General features: G+C 43.0%; 1 protein-coding gene across 2 annotated transcripts in view; it reads left to right on the plus strand.

Moving 5' to 3' along the window:
* Positions 1-656: 656 nt before the first annotated feature.
* Positions 657-16,639, plus strand: part of ZNF541 (zinc finger protein 541) — a 126,077-nt gene continuing 110,094 nt past the window's right edge. Inside the window, exon 1 of one of the 2 annotated variants that reach the window (XM_077336507.1) lies at positions 657-759. The gene's annotated coding sequence lies outside the window, so the exon portion shown is untranslated. The other variant, XM_077336508.1, reaches the window with a different exon arrangement.

A 16,639-nucleotide genomic window follows, 5' to 3' on the forward strand; every position in this document is an offset into this window, starting at 1 on the left:
ACAAGATATACAGGTGGCAGAATTATTGGCTGGTTTCTTGTCACACTATAAGTGAAGAAATCCTATATTGAGAGTAGATACCACAGCCCTAGTTCTTAAGACCATAGGTGGTCTAAATTGGTCCTGGCTTCTAACAGATGTGATTTACAAGACAAGGCCAGAAAAGTAATATAAATGGAAAGGTGAACGACGAGAATCATTTACAGCCACAAAATTTATCATCCAATAAGTCAAAGATGCGATTAATTATAGTCACATCATTCACTCAGCTTACAAGGTTTTATCAAGCAAGGTTCCTGAAAGACCATTCACTAATGTGAAGCGCCCAGTCAAATCTATCGATATGTATTTCCCTTGCTGGTTCTCAGCTTCCCCCGGCTTTACAAGAGAAGACACAGTTTACCATTTCATAACACTGCACTTCCATAATAATCACCTTCCCACAGCCAACCACAAACCCAAACGCAACTACAACATAACTCTCCGGCAATGCTCGGGCAAGACTTGAAACCAAGACTTGAAACAGACTTGAAACCAGCCCCGTATTTCCGTGTGTTCTGCACGGAAGCGCCGTTCCCAGCGCCTCCAAGCCAGTCGTGAAATCAGGCAGCCGGAGGTACAGCTCAGGAAAGGGTCCTCGGCACCCTAATTAAAAACTGGTTTTGCCGGAGCGAGGCTTCTCCCCATTGGCCAAAAGTGGAGCAGATCCGAAAGGAATGGGACGGGCCAAAAGCAGAAACCGTCATGCTGATTAGACGGGTTAAGTATGATTGAACGGCGTGGGCAATTAGGAAGGGGGTCGGGCTTGGCGCTGTTTATATTCCGCGATTGGCTGGATTTGAATTATGTCTACGGTCTGTTTATGCTGGGCTGGGCTCCGCTCAAGAAGGCAGTTTCACCGGAAGGAGGGTAGCTGGGGTGTTGGATTTACCTTGGAAAACTTTCCGCTTCTTCTATTTTTGCTTGCCCACGGCGGTTTTAGGAAGGTACATTCTTGTGGGTAAAGCATGGAAGACCCAGAAATGATTTTCGCTTAAAGCTATTTGCTTTAAAAGAAACCGATAATTGCTTTGCTGATATATACAGGTATCGGCGGTGTCGGACAAGCAGGCCGCTGCTTCAGTTGCTCTTTGCAATCCGGAAAAGTTATCAAAGTACATAGGATCTTATAATACTTTTGACTATAAGTGTTATGTGTTTTACAGTTTGGGGTGATGGTCTGGAGACACGGTTTTGTACTCTAGTTATCACTGGTATCTAGGGGTACCAACCTCCAGGTGGTTCTTAGAGAGCTCTATACTACATTGGACCACCATTTGGCCAAAGTAATTTCCTCTGGAAAATGGCTGTTTGGAGAGTATGCTGTATGGGTGTGGCCAAGCTGGCTTTCCATGGACTACAATTCCCATGAGCCTTTGACAGCATCCTGTTGGTAGGGCCGCATGGGAATTGTAGTCAAAGGGCATCTTGAAAGCCAGTTTGGTCACTTCTCTGTGGTGGTGTACTCTGTTGACACCCCACTTTCTCCAAGCTTCAAACCCCCTTCCCCCAAATCTCCAGGTATTGCCCAGCCCAGAGTTGCCAACTTTATTGGTGCCCCGTGCCTAACTTAACTCAGAAATTAACCCTGCTGACTTCCATAAGATTTTAAATAAGCATATGACTTCATATCTAGTCTTAATGAAATAAAAATAGTTCCTACTATAAGGCTCTTCATAGAAGATGAGGAAGAAACTACTCATGCTAGTGCTAACCACTTTGAGGCATTTACTTGTTTGAACAATGTGATGGAAGAGCATTTGGCCTCTGAAGACATTTTTTAACTCAAAAGTTACATGGGCATCCTGGAGGAAAGCCTTTGTCACTCACCCTTGGCCTTATGTGACAGGTGTACACAACATTGACGAAGAGTGCCAGAGAGTGGCTGTGTCCGTAAGCAGTAGGACAGCTAGGTTTGAGTCCAGTGGCACCTTTGGATACGAAGATTTTGGGGGTATGAATGTTCAACAGCGAAAGCACCCTTTATCAGGTCAGGTTTGAGCTTTAGCTAATCTAACATTTACCAAATCATATTTCCACATTGTGAACGCAGTGCTAATGGAGAGAAAATTTCATAAGGCCCAAGTGCTTCTGCAAATGAAGCATTTGAGCAACAAAACCACTGCTTTGACATAAGCTGATAATCCATGCAAAGTAGTAATTAACAACTATGCAATTATGGCATGATGGGTTTTTTTTTACAGGTGTTCCAGAAAACCCTGAGATTCCTTGGAAGCTGAGCAGAGATTTTGCTAAACAAAGAATAGCCAACCTAAAGAGTGTTTTTTAGAGTGTAAATCTATGCTAAAAACAATGTAATTTTCAATAATTTGTGCATTGCTTGGTTATGACAGGATCTTGTTATTTTTAATATTACTTGTCCACCACTATAGAACTTCCCCAAAATATGTGTAGCTCAGGGTTCTCCAGCATGTTGCCTACTAGTACTTTGGATTGCACTGCTGTAATGCAATGCTTGTTATGGGCTACCCTCATGCAACTAATCTTTTCCTCTGGAGAATCAGAAGGACTGGTAAGTGCTTAGGCTTTCCTTAATCCACATTTGGTTCCATTTCCCCCCCCCCCCCCCGCTCAACTTTTTCTCATATGGTGTTAGAAGAGAGATTCCATAAGCTTCTGCCACCCGCAGAAGCCATTTTGGGGGGAGGCTCACCATCACCACTCAAAATTTTAAATATGGCCACAGACTCCAAAAGGTAGAGGAACCCCTGACCTACCTACTGGGAGTGTTATAGGTCAAGCTCTGAGTTCTGACTAACACCTGTTATGGATCATGCAGTGTAAAATTTACAAGACCACAACAAAGACAGCTAAGCAGCCAGAGGATTTATTTAGGATACATGTTTGCAAGCACGGAGAGAAAGCTAATCGGTGCATTCTCTGAAGTCTGCATCAGTGCAGCTCATTTTTAAGACCTTGATACGTCATCATGAGGTATCCTGACGCTCACTCCCTCACTGTCCCTTTGACCAATCAGGTTGACGACGAAGGGCGTACAATCTGACCTATCACGGATGGCTATATATCTTATTACCATTTTCTCGCTCTATGTTTCAAAGAATACATTCCTTTATATGGAGGGATGCTACATTCAGGAGCTATCTGCTTTTGACAAATTCAAGGTTACTTTGAGAGACAAAGAAATAACTATACCCATAGTGCCAACAATGAAGATACATTCTGCCTGACCTAAATATAAACCATAGACAGACTGTGTCTAAAGTGTGTTCCACAAATCTGTATTTGTGTTCTCAATTGTGTTCCACAAATCTATATAATCTATATCAATTCCCCCCTTTTATTTTTTAACTCTTCTCTGTGGAACACATTAACATTTTTCTTCTATCATGGTTTCTCCTTCAGTTGCATCTGTGTTAGAGAGAGTGGTTTGTATTCTTACAGGGCTAATATTTTGGCCTCTGTTTGTCTGGAGATTATTCTGCACACACCACCACCACAAACATTTGCAGCAAGCAAATATTTTAAAGCCAAGTGATTTTGATAAATTGCACTGTTAAACTTAATTTGCTTTTACGTTATTAGGTTTAAAACCTTTGCAGTTTAAGTGGCCCATGAATTGAGTTTTGTCTTTCTTAGACTTTGGATTACTCTTTTTAGGCCTTTAAATTCAGTATTCATAGAATCATAGAGTTGGAAGGGGCCATACAGGCCATCTAGTCAAACCCCCTGCTCAACACAGGATCAGCCCTAAGCATCCTAAAGCATCCAAGAAAAGTATGTATCCAACCTTTGCTTGAAGACTGCCAGTGAGGGGGAGTTTTTTCCTGATATCTAGCCTATATCGTTGTACTTGAAGTTTAAACCCATTACTGCGTGTCCTCTCCTTCGCAGCCAACAGAAACAGCATCCTGCCCTCCTCCAAGTGACAACCTTTCAAATACTTATCATGTCAAATACTATCAAATACTATCATGTCCCCTCTCAACCTCCTTTTCTCCAGGCTGAACATAGAATCATAGAATCATAGAGTTGGAAGGGGCCATACAGGCCATCTAGTCCAACCCCCTGCTCAACGCAGGATTAGCCCTAAGCATCCTAAAGCATCCAAGAAAAGTGTGTATCCAACCTTTGCTTGAAGACTTCCAGTGAGGGGGAGCTCACCACCTCCTTAGGCAGCCTATTCCACTGCTGAACTACTCTGACTGTGAAAAACTTTTTCCTGATATCTAGCCTATATCGTTGTACTTGAAGTTTAAACCCATTACTGCGTGTCCTCTCCTCTGCAGCCAGCAGAAACAGCATCCTGCCCTCCTCCAAGTGACAACCTTTCAAATACTTAAAGAGGGCTATCATGTCCCCTCTCAACCTCCTTTTCTCCAGGCTGAACATTCCCAAGTCCCTCAACCTATCTTCATAGGGCTTGGTCCCTTGGCCCCAGATCATCTTCGTCGCTCTCCTCTGTACCCTTTCAATTTTATCTATGTCCTTCTTGAAGTGAAGCCTCCAGAACTGCACACAGTACTCCAGGTGTGGTCTGACCAGTGCCGTATACAATGGGACTATGACATCTTGTGATTTTGATGTGATGCCCCTGTTGATACAGCCCAAAATGGCATTTGCCTTTTTTACCGGTGCATCACACTGCCTGCTCATGTTTAGTTTACAATCCACAAGTACCCCAAGGTCTCGTTCACACACAGTGCTACCTAGAAGCGTATCCCCCATCCAGTAGGCATGCTTTTCATTTTTCTGACCCAGATGCAGAACTTTACACTTATCTTTATTAAATTGCATCTTGTTCTCATTTGCCCATTTTTCCATTGTGTTCAGATCTCGTTGAACTCTGTCTCTATCTTCCGGAGTATTTGCCAGTCCTCCCAATTTGGTGTCATCTGCAAACTTGATGAGTATTCCCAAGTCCCTCAACCTATCTTCATAAGGCTTGGTCCCTTGGCCCCAGATCATCTGTCCCACCAGAGAGGTGTATCCCAAGAAAGTACAAAATAATTGTTTTTATATACAATTATATATCTTTGTATGTTTTATACAATTATATATCTTTGTATGTTTTACCCAACCTTTTGTATCTCCCATGTATTTATCATTGTGTATGTGTGTCAATTCCCATATTAATTCTTTACATATTACCTCCATTCAAGTTAGAAACAGGGACATTCAGGTAATTATAGTTCTGTTAATCGGTGTTCCCCATTGATGAGTTTTGCGTATCTCAAGCCAATACCTTTTGGGGCTTGATGTCTGGGTTGTAACATAAAATCTGGAAATTTTCCTGTTATCTAGAATATAGTGTTCTATTATTCACTAAAGGGGGAGGTACACTGACAGTGTTATATACAAAAGGATCTGGTTGATTCGCTTGTAATCTTATGGAAAATAGTATCAGATATCCCAAAAAGTACCACCCAGGGTAAAACAAATTTCGAATTAATATGTTTGTTTTCATTGTGCATGTTCCTGTAAAAATAAAATCTTACCTTCAACTTCTGGTGAAGATTAGTGTTTAAAGAAAGAAAAACAACCCTTCCCCAATAAGCGTAAATAGCTGGGTCTCTCTTGTAGTCTTTCTAGATTTTCCCAAAATAGAAAGAACAGAAGGTACCCTCCTAAATCAATTATAGCCCATAAAGAAATGATAAATAAACAATTTTCAAAAGCTCCTGCAAAGATAACATAATAAGTCTCTAGGTCCCAAATAGGATCATCCCCTTGATGACTCCTCATGAGTTCTGTGTTACTTGACTGAAAGGTAGTTCTGGAGATGGGTGGTTTCTGTTGTTTATAATTCCTGCCATCCCAAGTTTGCACTAGCACGTGCGTTAAAGTTTTTATTAGGCAGCAATTTGTTCTTCAGCCTCAAAAGATATTGCAGCAGCTCACATATGGTAAAATGGACCCATTGTCTCTGGAATCTATTTTGACACTCATTATCACCAGTCAACAATATTTGGAAAGGAATTTCCACTTCATCATCAGTTTTAATAATCTGGTTTCTCAGGACTTCACCCATACTTGGTTACCTGGTTAAAAAATAAACTGGAAAGTCATAGGGCAAAAGCCAATTTATAATTAACTGTGTCCTGGGTCTTTAAAGAATTCTTGACAAATCCCCTAGTAATTTCCAATTGTTTTTCACGCTCACACACCTAAGCTGACAAGAGCTATGGAAAGCTCGTATCATTTTTTCTAAGGGAAATATTATTCATTTTCCCTTTGAGTTATTAACGTAAAATCATAAAATCACAGAACAATAAAATCATAAAATCACATAATTGGAAGGGACATCCTGGATAATCCAGTCAAACTCCCTTGTTAAAATGTTTTTGCCACATTTAACTTCAATCCAAACATTTAGCTTCAATCCAAACATCCCCTCACAAGAGATGACTGAGGAATAGTTCGGCCCACTCTGCTTTCTGGGAAATGAAGCTATTGACAAAACAAGTCAATAAATTATTAAAGTTTACATTTTTAACAGTTAGTCTTTCAGCAGATTTATTAACACCTAAAACATTTTATACCATCTATCTATTATCTCACCTCTGTTCCAATGTAATATATCTAACCAAATCCTAAATAACTGTTTATTTTTATGTATAGACTAGAAGAACTCAGAGCAGAATAAAACAAAATGAACATGTACCTTATAGGAATAATTTTTACCAGCCAGTGTCTAGATCCAAACACCATCCAATTTCTCTCTCCTCCTGTTTTATTAATCTTTCTTTATATTTAGTGAGGTACAATTTATGCCTAATTTAAGGCACTTAAAAATCATTTTGTTGCCTTGCATTCTGGTTACTTTTGGCCTTTTTCTGTCTGGTGCCTGGTGTTGGCCCTTACTCAGATCACGGCCACTTCTTCAAGGTGTTCCATAGCCTGGAATAACTTTTAACAAAATCTTGATGCATTAATTCAGCCTCTTGATGTGAGGGACCCCTTTTACTATAAGTTTTCATTTGAACTTATTAACCCGTGTCCATACTTTCAGTCTATATAAATATTTTTCTTCTTACCTTTTTCTCAGGTGTAAGGCTTATATGAGAGCCTAAACCTCTGCGGTCTCAGCTGATCATGCAGGTGGGAGAGGACTGACTTCCAGAATGTCATTGCTTGTGACAACATCATAGTCTGTGATCCACTCTCCATTTCTTTAGATCCAGCCTGACCTTGGTGTTCACATCAATCCTATACCATCTTAATCAGGGGTCAGTTCTGTCTCCAAGGAAAACAGTGTGGCTGGGTTTAGCCAGTTGTTACAGCAAGATACTTTCATACTCCAACAGTCTCAAATTGATTAATCACTGCCATATGGACAGTAGACATGGAGGGGCTGTTCCAAGATACTTTTGAGCCTCCTCCATCAAGGTAACTGCAATGGCCCTTGAATCTTGAGGCCATCCTCTAGCCATGAGGTTTATCTTGACTAGCAGGTCCAGTCTTATCATCAGACCAGGGCTGCCAGGATTACCAGTCAGATCCTTGGCTAGGGAGACCAGGTTCACCTGGGCATCCAGCTTCACCGGGAGATCCTTTGGATCCAGCAGGGCCAAGAGATCCATGTTCACCAGGGGGATCCTTGAGGCCAGCAATGACATCTGAGCCAGGGAAACCACAGCCTCTGGGAACATCATGTTTGCCAGCTGGTCCAGGCAATCCCATCACACCAGCCTGACCTCTTGCACCATGAGGAACAGCAGGTCTAGTGCGTCCATCTGCTTGGAAAAGCAAGCAATAGGTTGCGCCTTACCTTTCCATGGGTAAGTCCAGAGTCCTGCAGCATTGCTTTGGTGTTTATAGACAAACAATAAGAAAATCTGGCGGGCCCCGGGTTGGTGCTTGTTATAAATCTCTTGTTTCAGTTTTTTTAAGGTTTTGATTTCTTCTGGATTCCTCACAAGGTTGTGTTTCTGTAACACACTTAACATAAAGCAGTCTGGCCTTTCCTTTAAAATCGCAAAATCTCTTTTGTTTCACAATTTTTTAAACAAACTTACAGTTGCTTGAATGCTGGAATCACATATTTTGTAGACAAAACCTATTTCCATGGGTCCTGTTTCTGTAAACATCTGCTCAAAAATAAATTGAAAATCAACAAATCCTTGGGGCAACACAGTCTACCTGTTGTAAATCTTGATACCTGTTCATTAGGTATTTCCATCTGAAAGCAAACAGTTTCTTGAAACAAGCTTGTGTAAAGAGAGAGTGAGAAAAACGCCCTCCTGAGATTTTGGTTTCCAGGCAGGTGGTTTGAAAAATATATGGATCTGACAAATTAATATTACCTTAGCTCTGAGATTCTGCACCAGTCTACACCATTACCTGTATTTCTTTTATACAATGATCAATATTGGAACATTATAAAATAAAATTACGAGGCTCTTTCTATCCAAATGTTACGAGCCCAAGCTCCTATATACCTGGTAACAAGCCCAATCCTCTCTCTTCAAAGACATACAATTCTAACCATTTTCCTTTTGTCTCACTGGCCTTCCTTGTCTTCTTCTTCTCAAACTTTCTTATCTACATACAATAACCCATCTCTCCTTTTCAGAGTTACCCCTTTAGTAAAAATACATAAGCATGTAATTTACTCAATAAATCTTTTCCAATCAGCACCAAAGAACAGGTATCAGCAAGAACAAACAATTTATTTCATTCTCCCAGAAATCTACACAGTCCAGGGTTACCTCCAACCCTCAATACTAACATCTTGACTCCCACAAACCTCTTTCCATTTTCTCTCTGCCTGTTTTCCAGCTTTATAAACCCTTCAACCAATATCACTCAGTTTACCAAGGCCCATCATCCTGTTAACAGCATTTAGACATTTTCCCGGTACTTCCAAATTTCCTCTGCCATTTCCCCACAACTTTCCCACAACAGGGTAATGTCCAGTTTAAAATGTCAGAGGAAGATGGAGGCTTATACAAATAGTCCCTGTTTTGGGACTAAGCATTTATTTAAAAAGCATTACATTAAAAGACTTCAGTCTAAAACAGTTCTCATAGGGTGAAAACTTAAAAACCTTTAGATTACAGTTTCATTTGCTCCCATTTATATCATGCTCAGCTTTTACTTAATCAAAACTTATATTTAAACCCATAAAGACCATAGGTTATTTTAGCCCATGACAGAGCTAATGTGCTTCTGAAAAACGCTGATATTCCCCATTCTCTCCCCCCTCTCTTGGGCAGAACTTTTAACTTTCTCTCTGTCTCTGTCTCTCTCTCTCTCTTTTTTTTTTTTCTACCAGAGAAAGGGGGAGGGTTGGGTGACCAAAAAAGAATCCCTGTGACGTGATAAGCCCCTGGTTGTTATCTCCCGCCCAGGATTATTTTAAAACAATAAAAAAAAACTTATATAGTGGAAACTAACAAAGGGCAAACAAGAACTGTGAGAGGAGGGGGAGAACAATCTTGTCTCCCAGCCGCCTTTCATTTAGCACAAACATAAAATTATCTCTTTGCACCCAAAATAAAAAACACATTTAGCTCTTACCAATGGAAATACACATATTATTTATTACATTCCATATAGAGCACACTTGTTCTCTAACCAGAGATTCTCATAAAAGCCAAAAACTTTCTTAATAACATGATGATACGAATAACTTCAAGACTTATCATGTAGAGGCAGAGTTAGAATAAACATTGCTCAATTAATAACACCTTTAACACATCAATACATTATTTCATTTGGTTTCTTGTAATACTACAGGAATCACAAAGGGTGATATGTTAGCAGAAAGAAAGCCTATCCATTTTTCCACATTTCAATACAAATATAATTTTTTTCTCACTTACCAATTATGGATTTTAAATCCTGTCCAGGGTATACTCCTTTTAGCCTGCCTAGATATTTATGAACCCGAAAAAAAACATAAAAGTAACAGAACATACCGATCTCTGATTCGCCACCCCTCTTTTGCTTTTCTCTCACTTTCTCTTTTAGCCTGCTTTGCTTGGGACAAGTCCGTACTCTGTCTCATGCTTTCCCAGCCAAAACCCTTTCATTTTGTCCCTTCCACACTCTTTTACCAGTACAGTGACTCTTGCACTGTTTATATCATCAACTGTACCTTTAATTTCTCCTTTTCTACATCCCTCCTTCTCATTACCTTTATTTACCAGACTCCTTGGTTGCCTTGCTCCTCTTTCAATCCAAACTCTCCTAGCCTATTCTATGCCACTATTAACCACCTCTGCCAAAATGTTGAATTTCAGTAGGTGTGAAAAAGGAAGGTCCCAAAAGCCAATCTAAATTCTTCTGGGTCCTCCTGAATTTTGGAAGATGCCCCCTCATTCCCCGAATATCAGCAGAAGTAAGGGGCACCTCAACATAGCCAATCTGGTTATTTCCTTGCGGAACCTGGCAGAGAGGGAACTCTGCAGCCATGTTTAATTTCGGGGCAGAAGCCTCCACATCAATAGCTGGCTGTCCCAAGGCTGCCTGCATTGTTCCATCTCCCCAATATTCAGTTTGATCATAAAGATCCCTAAGCTCTGCCAGCCCAATGATGCGTGCAGAGGAAGGGTTACTTCTCCCTGTAGGCTCCAGAGCGGGGAGAAAACCAGGATCAACTTCCCCTCCCTGGATCCTCTTCCTCATGCACAGGACCATCGGGACTAGGGGGTTGATAGGGAGGGGGAGGAGAACAAATGAGCGGATCCCATGTTTTATTATTCTGCTTGGAGGGAGCAGAAGGTTTGACTATTTTGTTTCTTACTGCCATACAAGGGATGGCCATTTTACATTTTCCACTCTGCATTATTTCACTCCACAGCAGAACATAAGGGATTCCCTCCCCTGCCTCCAGTGACCCTCCTTCAAACAAATAAACATACAAAAGATAACAAACATACAAAAGATAACAAGAGCCCAAAGGGGGGCACTTATAATTATTTTTCAAAGCATATTCTGGCCACAGTTTCATGGATCCATCTCCTTTAAATTTATTATCCCATGTTTCACACACCTGTCCCAATGGACAATCCATAGGAATTCTTATCTGACTGTTCGCAGAAAGACCAGGACTCTTGCGCAGTCTGACTGCCAGCAGACGGGGCGTCCCCCACAGAAAACCTATTATTAGACGTCTTACTCCCCATTGTACAATGTTTCCTTCCAGAGCCTGTCGTCTGAGTCTTTCGGGACCGCAGTCCCACGGCTGGCAGCCTAATGCTTCTTAGTAGCCAGTCAGACGCCCGTTGAAAAAAACCACCCAACAAAATCTTTGGTGTTCTTCCAGAGCTTGTCGACTGAGTCTTTCGGGACCACAGTCCCACAGCTGGCAGCCTAATGCTTCTTACTTGCCAGTCAGATGCCCGTTAAAAATCACACCCAAATATATTATTGGAGCAGTGTTCTTATTTAACCAATCTACTCACCAAGAAATCCTTGCCTCTTGCTGCTGGGTTCTTGACTCACTGGCTGCTAAGCAATGGAACTCATCCAGGGCTAGTCAAAAGAAGACCAGGGCGCCTCCCCGAAATTGAGACCAATAAGTTCTTCAGCCAGAGTCAAAATGATCCAAAAGCGGATCCCACTTCTAACACCAAATTGTTATGGATCATGCAGTGTAAAATTTACAAGACCACAACAAAGACAGCTAAGCAGCAAGAGGATTTATTTAGGATACATGTTTGCAAGCACGGAGAGAAAGCTAATTGGTGCATTCTCTGAAGTCTGCATCAGTGCAGCTCATTTTTAAGACCTTGATACATCATCATGAGGTATCCTGATGCTCAATCAGGTCGACGACGAAGGGCGTACAATCTGACCTATCACGGATGGCTATATATCTTATTACCATTTTCTCGCTCTATGTTTCAAAGAATACATTCCTTTATATGGAGGGATGCTACATTCAGGAGCTATCTGCTTTTGACAAATTCAAGGTTACTTTGAGAGACAAAGAAATAACTATACCCATAGTGCCAACAATGAACTCAAGATACATTCTGCCTGACCCAAAAATAAACCATAGACAGACTGTGGCTAAAGTGTGTTCCACAAATCTGTATTTGTGTTCTCAATTGTGTTCCACAAATTTAATCTAATCAGTGGTCCCCAACCTACGGGCTGCGAAGGCCATGGCGCCAGGCCGCGGCTCCCTCTCCCCGCTTGAGGCCCGGGAAGCTTCTTACTGCGGGAGGGCGGGGAGAGGGAATCAGGGCCGGGCCGCGCACCGATGCGTGGGCGTGGCCCGCACCCGCGGCCCGCTGCGTGGGTGTGGTCCGCGCGGGCGCGTCCCGATGCCCTGCCGGTCCCCAGCCTCAGAAAGATTGGGGACCACTGATCTATATCACACCCCACTTCAGATGCCACTTTGCCTGTGATTTAAATGTGATGCTGACAAGGTAAAATGTCCCCTTGGTGCAACTAGGCAAAGGCTCCTCCATCATACTCACACCAGCCAACAACAACTACAGGCACAGAGAAAAAAGCATCCTTCTAATTAATAGCCTGCACAACAGGAGGAATCAGTTACTGTGTATTCCATCTGAAGACTGAGATACTGTAAGGTACGGTGTCAATATTAAAAAACAATTTAAAAAACATGCCCTTTAAATTGTCCCCCCCCCCAAAAAAAAAAAAAATTATCCAGAAGCTCCAGTCCTAGACCCATCTCAGTCAGGTTTCTGGCCTGTCCATGGGGAAAAAACAGCGCTAGTTGCCCTGATGGAAGACCTCTATTTCTATTTGGACCAAGGCGGGTCGGAACGGTTGGTACTACTAGACCTTTCAGCAGCATTTGACACAGTCGACTGTAAGCTTCTAGCTCACTGCCTTGTCGAAGCTGGACTACTGGGGACAGCCGTTCAGTGGCTGATCTCCTTTCTCCAGGGTTAGGAACAGAGGATAGCAATAAACTTCTGCAACTCGCTGTATGCAGGCCTACCCTTAACCTTGATCTGGAAACTACAGCTGATCCAGAATGCTGTGGCCAGGAATATCACATCAACACCATGGAGGTTCCACATCCAGCCCATTCTCCAACATTTGTGCTAGTTATCAGTCGAATTCTGGCAATTACCTTCAAGGCCATATGCGGTCTGGGCCCAGTGTAACTGAGGAACCACCTCTCTGCCTAAGCACCTCAAAGAGTTTTGTGCTCCACCACCTCCAACCAGCTAGTGATCCCTGGCCCCAAGGAAGTCCACTTGACCTCAACCAGGGCCAGAGCCTTCTGTGTCCTGGCCTCCTTTTGATGGAATGAGCTCTCAGATGAGATCAGGACCCCAATGGAACTAAAACAGTCCCGCAGAGCCTGCATGTTCTCCGGAAAGTTCTTTGAGCACTCTTGGGTGCATTTCATCTGGCCCAGGGGGTTTAAACTCATCCAGTGCAGCTAACTGCCTCTCAACAACCTCTCTGTCCATGTCAACCTGCCACCCAGACACTATCCCTTGGCTACTGCCATCTCTAGATGTGCCTAAACCCTTTGATCTGTGGGAAAAAACAGATGTAAAATAGGCGCTGAGCCTTTCTGCTTTCTCTGCATCCTCCGTTAGAGTTTGTCCATCTGCACCCAACAGTGGGCCTATTGCCTCCTTTACCTTTGCTCTTGAAAAATCTTTTCTTGTTACAATGGGCTTCCCTGGCCAATCTAAGCTCACTCTCAGCTTTGGCTTTTCTGATGATCGATCTACAGTGCCTAGTAACCTGTTGGTACTCTTCTTTAGAGCTCTGTCCTTCCCTCCATTTCCCTTTTCTTTCTTAGTTCCTCTTGAAGTTCTCTGTTCACCCAAATAGGCTTCTTAGAGCTTCTGCAGTGTTTTCGTCTTTCTGGGAAGGTCATGGATTGAGCATGCAATAGCTCTTGAAGCCCACCCTTCACATGCTCCCTTCCCTTCCAGCATTCTCGTCCATGGTATGCCACTCATCATGTCTTTGAGTTTATTATAGTTTGCCCTACGAAAATCCAACATCCACGTCTGGCTACAAGCTTCCTTGCCCCGCCCCCGATCTCAAAAGGAATTCTGAGGACATGGTCACTTCCCCCTAGGGTCCCCACCTCCTTCACCCCATCCCCTAACTCTTGCCTGTTGGTCAGTATTAAGTCCAGTATGGTTCATCTACCATTTGATAAATGTAATTGTCAGCCAGGCAGGTCAGAAAGTTGCATGACTTGAGGACACTTCGCAGGTAAGCCCTTTCCTCACATACAGTGCCACTCCTCCACCTCTTTAATCTATTCTGTTTTTTCTGAACAATTCATATCCATGCATGAACCCATGAATTCACACGCTTGAACTGATCAACAATGGGTCTGTTAGATTGTTATGCTGTTAGATTTGTTAAACCCTCTGTTTATTGCTACTGTTATTGTTATCAATATTATCGGGAGGGCAGTATAGGAATGTAATAAATAAAGAGCTGTGCAGACCAGCTGACAGCATTTGTAGTTGAAGCTTTGTTCTTGGACGCAGCCCAATCAGGCTTCCGGCCTGGTCTTGGGGTTGAGACCGCAGTTGTTGCCCTGATGGACAATCTCTGCCACCAGCTAGACCGAGGCCGGTCAGTGCTGCTAATATCACTTGGTCTATCAGCAGTGTTTGACATAGTAGATCACAAGCTACGAGCTTGTTCCTCACCAACGCTGATATTGGCTGATATCTTCGGGGTTGCAGACAGAGGGTAGCAATTTGAGAAGAACCAATCACATTGCTGAAAAATCCCATGTGGGGTACCACAAGCAGTTTTCTCCCAAGTCCTATCATTATACGCATTCTTGCCCAGCTGGTAGGTTCGAACTCGGATGTCACCTATATGTGACACTGCCTAAGATGGTGACTGGAGCAGTCATGAAATCAGACTGCTCCCAAACTAAATAGGCCCAGCCCAGAAAAAAGCCGCCAAAATCACCAGAATTTGGCCAGACTATACAAAATTAAATAACTAGTCAATCTGGTCATCCAAATTTAAACTGCTAAAAAAACCAAACCAAAAAAACAAAACAGAAGGAACGTGATCTGCAGTTACAACTACAACTCCGAATCTTAAATAGAAAGCAATAATACCAGAAGAATTAACAAAGAAAATCAGAAACAAACGGGAATTCAACTAAGGAAACCCGAAGAAAAAAGGTAATTACAATCACCAGTGCCGCTGGACATCGCCAGAGCCCCTCAAGCTTGCTGTCAGGGACCCCAAAGGCTGCCGACCACCTGCCTACCGCACCAAGCCAGGGTTCCATCTGGTGGCGGCCCATTGTCCACCCACCCCACTCCGCTGCCCACCATCCACTGCGCCGAGTCCACTCTGCTGCCCACCATCCGCTGCGCCGAGCCCACACCGCTGCCCACCACCACCATCCACCTGCTGTGCAGAAACAGGGCTGAGGCTGCCCACCACCCACCCACTGCGCAGTGGGAGGATCAAGCCTGGGCTGTCCACCATATTCAGAGCTGGGACTCTTAGAATCATAGAATCATAGAGTTGGAAGGGGCCATACAGGCCATCTAGTCCAACCCCCTGCTCAACGCAGGATTAGCCCTAAGCATCCTAAAGCATCTAAGAAAAGTGTGTATCCAACCTTTGCTTGAAGATTGCCAGTGAGGGGAAGCTAACCACCTCCTTAGGCAGCCTATTCCACTGCTGAACAACTCTGACTGAAAATTTTTTTCCTGATATCTAGCCTATATCGTTGTACTGGAAGTTTAAACCCATTACTGCGTGTCCTCTCCTCTGCAGCCAGCAGAAACAGCATCCTGCCCTCCTCCAAGTGACAACCTTTCAAATACTTAAAGAGGGCTATCATGTCCCCTCTCAACCTCCTTTTCTCCAGGCTGAACATTCCCAAGTCCCTCAACCTATCTTCATAGGGCTTGGTCCCTTGGCCCCAGATCATCTTCGTCGCTCTCCTCTGTACCCTTTCAATTTTATCTATGTCCTTCTTGAAGTGAAGCCTCCAGAACTGCACACAGTACTCCAGGTGTGGTCTGACCAGTGCCGTATACAATGGGACTATGACATCTTGTGATTTTGATGTGATGCCCCTGTTGATACAGCCCAAAATGGCATTTGCCTTTTTTACCGGTGCATCACACTGCCTGCTCATGTTTAGTTTACAATCCACAAGTACCCCAAGGTCTCGTTCACATACAGTGTTACCTAGAAGCGTATCCCCCATCCAGTAGGCATGCTTTTCATTTTTCTGACCCAGATGCAGTACTTTACAGTTACCTTTATTAAATTGCATCTTGTTCTCATTTGCCCATTTTCCCATTGTGTTCAGATCTCGTTGAACTCTGTCTCTATCTTCCTGAGTATTTGCCAGCCCTCCCAATTTGGTGTCATCTGCAAACTTGATGAGTAGTCCCTCCACCCCTTCATCTAGATCATTAATAAATATGTTAAAAATACTGGGCCGAGCCCTGAGGTACCCTGCTACTCACCTCTCTCCAGTCTGATGAAACACCATTGACAACAACTCTTTGAGTGCGGTTCTCTAACCAATTCCCTATCCACCTAACTATCTGAAAATCCAGATTGCACTCCTTCAACTTATCTATCAGAACATCATGGGGAACCTTGTCAAAAGCTTTACTAAAATCCAAGTAAATGACATCAACTGAATTTCCCCAATCCAGCA

This window comes from Paroedura picta, chromosome 5, assembly GCF_049243985.1.
Source record: "Paroedura picta isolate Pp20150507F chromosome 5, Ppicta_v3.0, whole genome shotgun sequence".
Classification (NCBI taxonomy): Eukaryota; Metazoa; Chordata; class Lepidosauria; order Squamata; family Gekkonidae; genus Paroedura; species Paroedura picta.